Genomic DNA, 12,366 nt, shown 5'->3' with positions numbered 1-12,366 from the left:
CTGGAGAATTGAAATTCTAAATGGTTCTAATTTTTTTTTTTTTACTCTCGATGTACTTCCTCTTATGAGTGAGTCATTATAGGAGTTAATTTTTACAAAGACGAATAACAAACTGCGTTGTAATTATTTCGCCCAACTTGTGAAAACTTTGATGCCCCGCCCCCGTCATATAGTATTTCGGAAACAAAAAATTTTAGCCCCAGTGTTTGTCACAGGCCATCATTCAGCCTGGCATGTCCACGAGAAGAGTTTTGTAAGCATGTTAGATATGAATGTCGCCAAATACGGATGGTTATGTTTGAATGTTTCTTTTTTTTTTTTTTAACACCTCCGAGTCCGCAGCCCACAATAAGAAACACGGCGATGGCCTCCTCTCCACCACCACCAGCGTCTCAAGCGAATGGGGATAGGCTAATTGAGTCTGAAAAGATCAAGTTGAAGGTTCAGAAAGTGGACGGGTGGAGAAGAGCTGCTTCGATTGGCCGGAGCTTTTGTTGCCACAAAGTTGACATGTCCCCTTGTGGTCGCCTCCCGTCACTGCTTTGCATCCACTCTCTGGCCTATAATGCTCGCTCGTGAAACTTGAGGACTGCTGAAACCTGACAGTGACGAACAGGAGCTTTAAATGATGCACGAATGAGGGATCCGCACTTTTTGAAGGCCGCCGGCCGGGTCACGCCGACGGACGACTGAGGCGACGCGGGCCTTGTAAAGGCTCGCACACTTAAGTCGCTCACGTCACATGTCATGTTGATTCTGGCTAATGAGCTTGTTGTTTTGCCGTCTCCAAGACGAGCAGGAACAATTAATGAATGAATGAATAAATTAAGTTACAAGCTGCCGGTGGCCAACTTGCCCGGTTGGTCCAGTTAGGAGGCCTTAAGCCCGTCAAACAATTTAAACGATTGTCAATATCCCTCGTTGAACATTTTGTGTGGTTGCACGAGGAGGCGCGTTTGTGAACACGGTAAATCCCCGTCGATTGCGGCCAAAACGATATTGAAAGACTGAAAATAAATATTGACATCATTGAATAAACATTGAAATAATGAAATAAATCCACGGCACATTTATTTGCTTAATGGTGTATTTATTTATTTATTTAGGCCCTCTTAGTGTGTCGAAATTGCACGTGAATGCTCAAAACCTGCCGAGAAACTAAAATGTGGCGTAAAATTATTAAATAATTAAAAAACAGAATGTGAAGATGTAAACTTAATTTGCGTGCGAGTGTACTTTTTATAAATATGTGAATTATTGGACTGCCCAAAACAATCCTCCCCTTTGATCTAACTTGAAGATGGGACGCACATTAAACTTTCAAACGGCCTTAATGAGTAAGATGAGCTTGACACACCTTTCTTGATATGATATTTTGTTTTTATATTTCTTTCAAAAAATTATTGGGTGTTTTCCCCAGTTGCTCCTTCTTCCCACATTCCAAAAACATGCAAATCTAAATTCAGGACTGGGGATACTAGACCACACCAGCTGTCCACCAAAACACGCTCTACCCGTCTAAAGTTATCTTTAGTCGTAATGAAGAGCTCAAATGATGCGACGAAAGCGGTTTCGCGCTGGTTGGTGCGCTAGAGGTCGATCCGCAGGCCGAAGGAACCGTCCACCCGAACACCCCGGCGCGAGGCCGGGGCCGGCAGGGGCCCTCCGTCACATTTCGGTGAAATTGTACGCTGTGTGATGTCATCGATATATATTTATTATATATATTGTATATACGGGGAGAGAGAGAGTGAAATTCATTTTATAACAAAAAAACCAAATTATTATTAAAACGTATTATTTTTTTATTCCCCAGCCAAAATTTCCACCTTTATATAGTGTAAAAAAACATCCTGAAGCCTGGGCAGTCATTAATTTGATTGTCCAATATTTCCCTTATGAGATAATGCCTCTCATAGCAAATGTGTACAGCGCGAGCTGAAAATGCATTTACAGCACTAAAAAACCAAACTTTTATAACAGCTAAACAAACATGCACAAAAACTCACCAAACTTGGCAGTCTCATCGGGCATGGCGAAAAATTTGATATTTTAACGTCTAATATATATATATATATATATATATATATATATAGTTTTCATGTAAACGAACCAAATGTGACACAATTTATAATTATTTTTTGTTAAAAACAGTCTTGCATAAACGGCTGCTCAAGGTGCAGCTCACGTGTGCTATATTTGTGCGCCACAGTGTACTGTCACACAAAGCAGATAGCGATCCCTTCCAGCGGTGCTCAGCTTCCCTCGGCACCTCTGCCTCCTCTGCGCTGCCCTTTGTTGGTCTGATCAACTATTCCCTTCCATCTGTGCTTGGTGTGTGTAACTACACTGCACCAATAAGCGGCTTTCCTTCGCCCATAAGGAAGATGATCTCCTTCCTCAGGTCCCAATTTTTCCACTTACTGTGTGTTATAGATATTAAAAACCTGCGAAGGTCCAGGGCGGGTGTTGACGCGATGTGATTTCTGCCCAGTGCTCTGAATGTCAAAGTGAAGAAATTCAATGAAGCGCGGGTAAACGGCGGGAGTAACTATGACTCTCTTAAGGGTGGTTTGCCAAGAGGGTGAGTCGCGGGCTGGGCTTGCTCTCCTAACCACACCGTCAAAGTAATTTTTAATATTTGCATAATATTTGGAAAAAATAATTTAAAAAAAATGACCGGCTTGCCGCAAATGAAATGGAGACATTTGAACAGGGGTGTGTAGACTTTTTAGATCCTAACGTTGCGTTAGCCGTACATGGAATGAAGTCGTATCTACACTTAGCTGCGCGAATCAGCGTGCCCGCTCGGCCGTAGGTAGCGCGGTGGCGACGCCTCGTGCAGCAGGAGCCTCCGCCCAGTGATTTGCAGCACAGCCTCACAGAAAAGTTCCTCAACAGGTAAAAGAATGAGAACTGGTGCGGCGATAGCACGATCGTCGAGAAGCACTCTTCCCCCGACATCGAGTTCATGTCCGTTAAATGCCGGCCCACTCAAACATTTGCGCGTCGATTGTTGACACTTTGCTTGCTTCCCGCGCTCCATTGGCGTTGTTTGTTTTTGTCAGCGCGTTAATGGGCGGCTAATGAGTTCATTCTTGGAGAGGTGGGTTTCACAAATGACCTCTAATAAAAAACGGCCCCATCTGACCTTATTTACCCCGACTCTTACTTAACCTGCTCCACTCACACACACAGGGTTACAGTTACATAGTACGTTCGCAGCATGCATGCACACACACACACACACACACATCTCGCCCGCCCACCCTCACCGAAACCGACGACGGAGAAAGTGAATACTCTCCATCATCAGTACATACGGTGGAACCTGCACAGTCAATCGCAACCTGCAAGTCATTTTTTTCTTCAACTGACACTTGACTGTAAAAATAATTGTCCATTCAATTGCCGCTCTTTCTCACATTCTGCCCGGTGTGTGAGCGAGCGCGAGCGAGAGTGTGAATGAGATCAACTCAGCAAGTCATTTCAAAGTAAATGCGCTAATTTTCAGCTCGCGCTGTACACATAAACGTTTGGTTTAGCAATATTTCCCTTATGAGATAATGCCTCTCATAGCAAATGTGTACAGCGCGCAGCATTAAAAGTCATGTCGTTGCTCCTCTGGGTAATGAATCTCGACCGCAGTCAGGAAGCAGACTTTTTTTTCTTCACTTCTCACACATTCGCTGTTTTTGTACTCAGGCTAAATCTTTGTCTGGTATAAAAGTTTTACTGTGGTGGTGCCAAGGAACTATGTTGAAGTGAGTTGAGCAGTTTCATGTTGTGCTTTGTTTGCCATCTTGTGTCATCTGTAAGCAATTCTACGACTTTTAGGCAGGGCATCTATTTAATCATAGAATTCCGCATTTCGCAGCAGGGCAGCCACAAGGCCATATAGCAAGAGATTGCCCTGAGAAAAAGCAACCTTCAGCATGACTAGGATAGGAAGCATCCACTCGTTTCTGGTACAAAAGAACGCCAATCACTCATGTTGAAGTCAAAGAAGAGGAGCATTATTAGCAGCAGAAATATTTGTACAGTGAAACCTGTTTATCGAACGGGATACCGTTCTAGTTACTCTTGGGATAGATGAAAATCTGTGATGAAAAAAGACCTCATTAAAACAGTAACCCCTCTCATATTCTAAATATTAAAAGACATTTTAGTATTATTTCGCGATTTGCCGTCGGACGCTGTCTGGGGTGGGGGGGGGGTTGTCAGCCATTTCTATTCATACGTGGCAGCGTGGGCCGCATATATATATATATATATATATAAAACTCAACAATTGCAAAATTAAACGTGTTTTTAGAAATAATGTTAAACATAGTTGCAATTGTATTAGTTTAATAGATGCTCGGTAGCTTTTTTTTTTTTTTTTTTTGTGGCCAAGAAAACCTCACAGCCTGAAGTGTCCGTGCGGGGGTCTTGATATTTTTTTATCTCCCAAGGGGATATTTCACGTGGATTGAGCTCTTAAGTAACTAAAAAAGTAAAAGAAAAAAATAATTAAGGTTCATTAAGAATATGAATACGCAAGAAAGAAATCTCTCAGATCAACATTTTACACATGTGGATGGTGATTCACCTCCCCAAAAGGCACACTCGCTCTTCTGTGTCACTTCCTCCCCTGTCAAAATCACTAAAGGCCAATCATCCCATCACAGTATTATTATTATTATTATTATTACTATTACTATTATTATTATTATTATATTCCAACACCTTCCCAAAAATCTGGGACTGGGGGCTCCCCATCTCCCGGTCACTTCTCCAGACCCCACTCCGGAGCTTCCATTTGGGCAAACTTAGGGGCCGCTATATATAATAAATATATATATATATATATATATATATATATATACATATATATATACCACAGACGCTTAAATATAAAAAGGAAAGAAGAAACATTATTTTAGATTTTTCATCTTTATGCTCCATTCTGAAACATCGTTGACCCGCCGAAGTTTCGAGGACAATTAAGAAACGCTTCCGACCGATTGATGATGAAAAATAATCGTTGTCGACCGATTACTCGATTCGTCCAAAAATGGAATTGAATCTTTTCATGACTTGAGCCAATCTCATCGTAAAATATGCAAAGACTCGCTCGCCGGTCCCATCGTATTTTGAGCCGATGGCACGCAAAGTAGCGTTCTGCACGAGGTTGTCGGTGTGTCGTCGTACGTTTCACATCGGCGCCAATGACGGCCACGCACGTCTTGAATGCCAACATCCATAAACGTGCGTATGGATGGTGTGTTTTTATTGAGCGAGCGAGCGAGCATTTTATCATTGTAGTTTTCGTTCTTACATAAACACCAAGCAAAGTCTGTGAAAATTTTCATTTCATTAACGTTTTTTGTTTCAATGAGTCATATTTGGCTCAATCGTTAAATTAAAAAAAAAAGAAAGAAAATAAACTCAACCCACGCCACCTGGGGAGACTGCGACCTGGACGGGTCGGCGCTCGTTTGCATGTATTAGCTCTAGAATTGCCACAGTTATCCAAGTAACGGTGGAGCGATCGGATTTATTGTCAGCGAATGGGCAGTGCAAGTCAATTTAGAATACATTATTAAAAATATTTTAATTATTTATAAACCATTTTAATAATAATAATAATAATAATTTCCACAAAAACAATGGGGACCTCGTAGCGGTCGCTGCTCGGGCCCTAATAATAATTTCTACATAAACAATAGGGACCTCGCCGCGGTCGCGGCTCAAAATCTACCTTACATTTGCATGCAAGGGACCTACATTCCCCAGTACACTCCTGTGCCTCCAACAGCCGTCCCTGTCGAAGTAAGACTTGCATAAATCTTCCTGCTTCTCATTCCCTTGTTTTCTGACGCTGTTTTCCTCTCACCACGTGCGCCTCGGCCAGCAGGTCGTGAAGCAGCTTGGGGTAGAAGCACGACGCCCCTAGCACGCCGAATCGGTGTCGGGAAGCCTGTCGAGGCATTCCTGCGCAAAGGCAAACGGAGTGAAACAAGAATGTGGTTGTTTGGGTATCAACCAGATCGGCATAAATGCAAACAGAAAATACAACAAGCCTCCCGGCTTGACGGACAAGAAGGTCGAATTCGAAGAAGAAAGGGGACCCGTTGTAAAACCATCCGCTGGAGCGGTTAGACGGCCGGTGTGCGCCGAACAACATTGGGTCCTGCAGGAAATGAGAGATCTCCACATAAGATAGAGAAGGAGGAGTGTGGTGCCCTTCCGTCAATTCCTTTAAGTTTCAGCTTTGCAACCATACTCCCCCCGGAACCCAAAGACTTGGTGGTTTCCCGGGCGCTGCCCGGCGGGTCATGGGAACACTGTACACATTTGCTATGTGAGGCATTATCTCAAATAAAGAGACAAAGTCTTGAGGTACACAAAATCTAAGCTTATTTAGTGGCACTTGCCATTTTAATTTTCACGTACTGCACGGTGCCCTTTTGACGAATCCGACTGAAAATTAGTCAGAAAAGACTCAAGACAATGATCTTACTCTCTGCCGAATTTTTTAACACGTTTTATTTTTATGTGTGTGTTTAACAGTCAATAATGTTGGCATCTCCCAAATCATGTTTGTGATCACATGTACAATGTGATATCGAAGACGCCAAATATTCCACTTAGAGTGTGATTAAGAGCGTTTCGGGGGTCAAAAAGAGCCTTTTGTGACCTTGCCTAGTTCATAGATGACAATCTTAGCTGTCGTTATCGAGGGTTCAAAAACAACTCCCCATTATTTAAACGATCAGGTGTGAGCATCATTTCCAATGTAAATTTCAGGACGCAGCCTCCCCAGGAGGCGTGATTTTAATTTTCACGTCATTCTTTTGCCCTGTGTGTGCTAACTTCAGCTCGCTTCCAGAAACGTCTGTGACTATGTCAGGAATAAAATCGGCATCAGCCGCACTCGCGAGAATTTAACCCTCTGATCACACATACACACACACACACACACACACACCCTCACACACACACTCACAGCAAGTCAACTTGACAATTTGAATGCAACCGCCTTAGACCGCTCCGCCATCCTGGCAAAATTCGAATTTCTTCCATACATTGCATTTTAAACTGCCGGGGCGTTGTGAATCTCGAAATTTTTCACATTTGAGGATATTCAGGCGCACCAGCGCAGCTTGTGTCTTCATTTTGGTTTCTTCATTTCACTGTCAGCGCCACACGGCACTTCCCATGACTCGGGTCCGACAGGAGTGGCAAGAAAAGTCGCAAGAAGAGTCGCCGGGGGGTGGGGGGGTTGGATATGCATTTTCTTATATTAACCAATTATTGTTACCAAGCTGTCATTTGCCATACCTCGCTTGTATAAGAGAATGATAGTAACAACTTTCTTTTGGGCACTTAAAAAAAAATAAAATAAATCACCCCTAGTCACTCACTGCCGGCCTCTAAATGTGCGAGCTAGCATGCGCGAGCTAGCATGCGCGGGCTAACATGCGCGAGCTAGCATGCGCGAGCTAGCATGCGTATATCATCGACCACACATCACCACACACAGACAGAATCTGTAAATCCCGATGGTGTCCAATTGATATATTTTTTTTAACTGTTGTTTCCCAACTTGCCTGCTCGTCTTGTCGGGAAATGACAAGATTGTTGTAACGAGTAGAAGTTTAACAAAGTCGCCGCACTTTGCCTGTATTTGGCCACTTGGTTAACTTTTGTTCGGCGCTTTGCGAGCACATGATTATTTCATGGGCCTCCCCACCCCACCGCGAAAGTGGAGCAGCGCATTCCGCTCCACTTCAATCGGTCCGTGACAATGTCGTCTGAAGCCATCGGTGTCACGCTGCTTTATGGTGACAGTCTTTCACTTTGGTTTAGCGTGTTCGCTAGCAAGCGGCGACTCGGCTGCGGAACATCGTTTTTCCGCTCATAACGTCCTCTGTAATGTTGTGACTCGATAGCCGTTTTCCTTTTATGATCTTTCTTAAAACGTTTTCACATGCTGCACAATAATGACAACTTGGGTAATCCACCCATTGTTTAATGTTAACCAGCGACAAATTTATATATGCTAACTCCCTCCCTTCACACAACCCCCTCGCAGGTAAATTAACTTCTGAGAAACAGACAAAAGTAAACAACTCACCTCAGTGGGTGTAAGTGTTCAAACACTCGATTAATGACGGCCGCCGCGGTAATAAGCCGAGCAGTGTAAACGCTTCGGGAATTTGTTCGGGAATGTCGACTTTAGCCTGGAGGCACATTCAGAGGTTCACATCAGGTGAAAGCTTTAAAAGATTTACTGGCAATTCAGTCATGCCTGCTTGCATACTTCTTTTACAAGTTTTTGAATTTTGTAGGAGCTATGTGGTAGTGTTTGACTGATATTTGCCATTTTGCGGGGTATCGCATTGGCCTTTTTTTTTTTTTTAATTTAAAGGCTAGCTTGTTCATTTTGTCTCACTGCAGCGCACTTCTCTCTCTCTCTTTCTCTCTCTCACTCTCTGTCTCTCTCTCTCTCTCTCGCTCTCTGTCTCTCTCTCTCTCTCTCTCCCCTCTCTCTCTGTTCCCCCCTCTCTTTCTCTCTCTCTCTCTCTCTCCCTCTCTCGCTCTCTGTCTCTCTCTCTCTCTCCCCCCCTCTCTCTCTGTTCCCCCCTCTCTTTCTCTCTCTCTCTCTCTCACTCTCTCCCCTCTGACATGAGGCGCGTGTGTGTGAGCGTGCGTGTGTGCACGAAGTCAAACAGTCAAGGGTTAGTCTTAATCGTAGTCATTTCAGTCCAGAATCTGTCTGCCTGTACAATAAAATTGTCGAAGTTGTACACATTTGAGGATACTTCAGTGGACAATCAAATTAATGACTGCCCAGGCTTCAGGATGTCTTTTTACACTATATAAAGGTCATGGAGTTTTCTAGGCGCGCGTCCGGGGGAAGGCCGGTAGCGTTTAGGCGACCAGGGGTAGCGTTTAGGCGACCAGGGGTAGCGTTTAGGCGACCAGGGGCATTTTCAGCTTGCACTGTACACATTTGCTATGTGAGGCATTATCTCATAAGGGAAATACTGGACAATCAAATTAATGACTTCCCAGGCTTCAGGATGCCTTTTTACACTCTATAAATGTGACGCCGCATGCTCACTGCTGTAGCAGCCGCCACACTAGACCACCCCAGGTATCCAACCAAAGTACTTTCATCAAAATTTCATGTGGAATTTCAAAATAAAATGCGGAATAAATCTCAAAATTTGACCTTTACACCTGAATTCGAAAAATCATTAAAAATTAGGTTTCAGTTATCCCGCACCCAGATGTTTTCTGCTGAAGTTGTATTTTAAGACAACATTATTTAGAATACACTCACCAAGGGTAACGCCGCGGCGGTGAGAGCGCCGAATCCAGACCAACCTTTCGGGAAAAGCAAAAAATTCCAAGCACGTAAAAAAAAAGTTGCTATCGTCGTATTACATGGCTTACAATTCATGTAAAGGATAAAAAGACATTTCACAGCCAAGTGTGCAGAATCAACTCAAATCGTTTTTGGCAAACATGACATGAGAAAAAAAAAGGCTGATTTGGAATGAGGAGCGTAAAATGATGTTAATGGTTTGTTGGACGCTTTTTACCTGAAAAGCTCATTGTTGACTTTGTGTAAGCGCAGAGCAGCGTGTTTGGAAATATCGCAACATCCCCGCGGACCCAACAATGTTTGGAAATCGCATAACAAGGTCAGAGAAGAAGAAGCTCAAGCATCCATGAGCTCCACTTTACGACATTCGATGTAAGAATGATTTATAGAAAAGGTCTCTTTGCTTTGCGTGTTTATTGTTGGTGACAACATTGCCAGTCACTCCGTGAGTTCAAGTTTACTGTCAAACTCAACGACGTTTATTTTCGGTGGCCTTATGCTGAGGGTGATGAACGCGTTTTGGCGCTGAACCACGAGGGCGCTTAAATCATTCCTAAATCATGCAATAAGTAGCGGCGCACCTTCAAAAATGCTTAAAAAAAAATACAATATATATAATAAATATATCAATTTATCTCATAAGGGAAATATTGGACAATCAAATTAATGACTGCCCAGGCTTCAGGATGTCTTTTTACACTATATAAGACTTTTCTTCACCGTCCCCCCCACGCTGTATCCATGGATCTCAGGCCTGAAGCAATGGTTTAAAAATGGCTCGCTATCGCCCCCTAGAAAAAAAAAACCACACACATAGTTATGTTTAGTCTGTCTTCTATGTCAGAGTAGGTTTTTGTCGAATAGAAGCAATTAAGTTTGACATTTGGCAAAGGTATTGAAGACTCAGCAGTAGAAAACTTGTCAATGAAAAAACAGTCTAGACAACAAACACACTCTGACATAGAAGACAGACTAAGAACATGCATGCTTCAAATGAGTGTACTCTTCTTGTGAGTGATGCTACTCACTGGTGTGTAGTACAATACAATACTATCGTATGCCTCCAAATTGGATCACGCCATCGCTGTGTCGCCCTATTATGGAATTGACGAGACTTCAGGATGTCTTTTTACACTATATAAAGGTGAAAATCTCTGTAACGGCAGGAAGAGTAGCGTTTGCTTCAGGTTTTGGTGGCGTCTTGTGACCCGTCTTTATCAGCTGATGTTCCATGAGGGCGTGTGGCCCAGGGAGCATAAGGTCAGCTTTGAGATAAAGCCCCGGTATCTCAACAATAGGAAAGGCGTCCACTTGCAAGACCGAGGCCACAGTGTGATGTGTCAAAATATTCGGGGGCATTGTAGTTTCGCCGAGCGGCACGACGGGGCGCTCTTGCATGTAGGTCTTAATCACAAGCTGACAGGCTCCTCTTTGGCTTGATTTTTTTTTTTTTTTTTGGGCCTATGAGTGTTTGCAATGACTGAACGCTGACGGGAAGCCAGCCATATTTTTTTTTTGTAATTTTGACAACTCCAACTTGAATCTACAAAAATCAAGCAATAAGGTAGAAATAACTTCAAATATACTTTGAATAAAGATCTTTCACAGCATACAGAATTAATAAAACAACTTGCTCAAAGACTTACAGTATTTTAGTCACGCCCCCCGCTGTCCGTTCACTCCGCCAAGATGCTGGTCCAGGTGGTAGAGAGGATGAAGGCTCCCTTGTCTCTGTTCATGGTTTTTATGCCTCGCTTGCAGATCTCAATGGCCTCTCTGATCCAGCGCTGTTGTTTGTTCTCTTCTGTGCGGATGACCCTGCCCTTCTCCCGGTCCATGATGTGGTTTTCCCTTTTGCAGTGGTCAGTGATTGCTGATTTGTAATGTTCATGTTGTGCTTGTTCTTTTACTGCTCTGATTTTTTTCATTTTTTTGACAGGTAAGTCACACCCTCATGGAACATCAGCTCAAGACACCATCATGCGACACTCTGAAGAAGGCGAAAGACTCGCCGAAACATGTCAGTGAAAAAATTAACCTAAAACATAATTGTCTGCTTTTAATGAATCAGTCAAATATCAATAATAAGAAGACAAAATGAACCTAATACAAATAAATGAATGCTTAATAACTCCCCTGCACATGCTCCTAAAAATCCAAACCTTCACCTGTAAATAAAACGTCCCGACCTGAAGACATCTTAATGTTATTATTTTGTTATACACACAGCGCCGCCAAGTGGAATCAAAAATTTGTTTTTATTTTAATTTTCACGTACTGCACGGTGCCCTTTTGACGAATCCGACTGAAAATTAGTCAGAAAAGACTCAAGACAATGATCTTACTCTCTGCCGAATTTTGTGACGTTTTGGCAAAAGGCGTGGCTATTAAGGTGCTGAAAAGTCCGATTGTACTCTGTGGCAACAAAAGCTCCGGCAACATGACTCAGATGATCCTATCTTCTCGAAGTTGTACACATTTGAGGATACTTCAGCCCTGAAGACATCTACCGACTTATTTTTCATCGTAGTAGTAGCGCCACCAACTGGTAAAAGCTAATACAAGTTATTTTCTTGGATGTTTTTCTCCGTGCAACTCAACAAGGTCGCCCTGAAGACATCTACCAACTTATTTTACATCGTAGTAGTAGCGCCACCAACTGGTAAAAGCTAATACAAGTTATTTTCTTGGATGTTTTTCTCAGTGCAACTCAACAAGGTCGCCCTCATATATGCTCGGATGACTGTTTCGGCCATGAGGATGTCACAATACGAAATTAGTCCTTTTTCGTGAAAAGTTGTGGGAGTGGCATTGCACTGTTCGGCAATAAAACAACGCTGATTATGAGGTTCTAAATATGAACGACAACTCGTGAAACTTTACACACACATCAGGCCGAGCAAATTTATCAATATTTTATACGTTAGTTGTGCAGCTTTTTCCTCATTCAGTATGATTTATGGCACCCCTCTTATTACCTGAACAAT

Source organism: Idiotropiscis lumnitzeri, chromosome 22 (genome assembly GCF_059441095.1).
Source record: "Idiotropiscis lumnitzeri isolate Australia: NSW breed Sydney's pygmy pipehorse chromosome 22, RoL_Ilum_1.0, whole genome shotgun sequence".
Taxonomy (NCBI): domain Eukaryota; kingdom Metazoa; phylum Chordata; class Actinopteri; order Syngnathiformes; family Syngnathidae; genus Idiotropiscis; species Idiotropiscis lumnitzeri.
The sequence above is the reverse complement of the archived record's forward strand: the minus strand, read 5'-3'. Positions refer to the sequence as shown.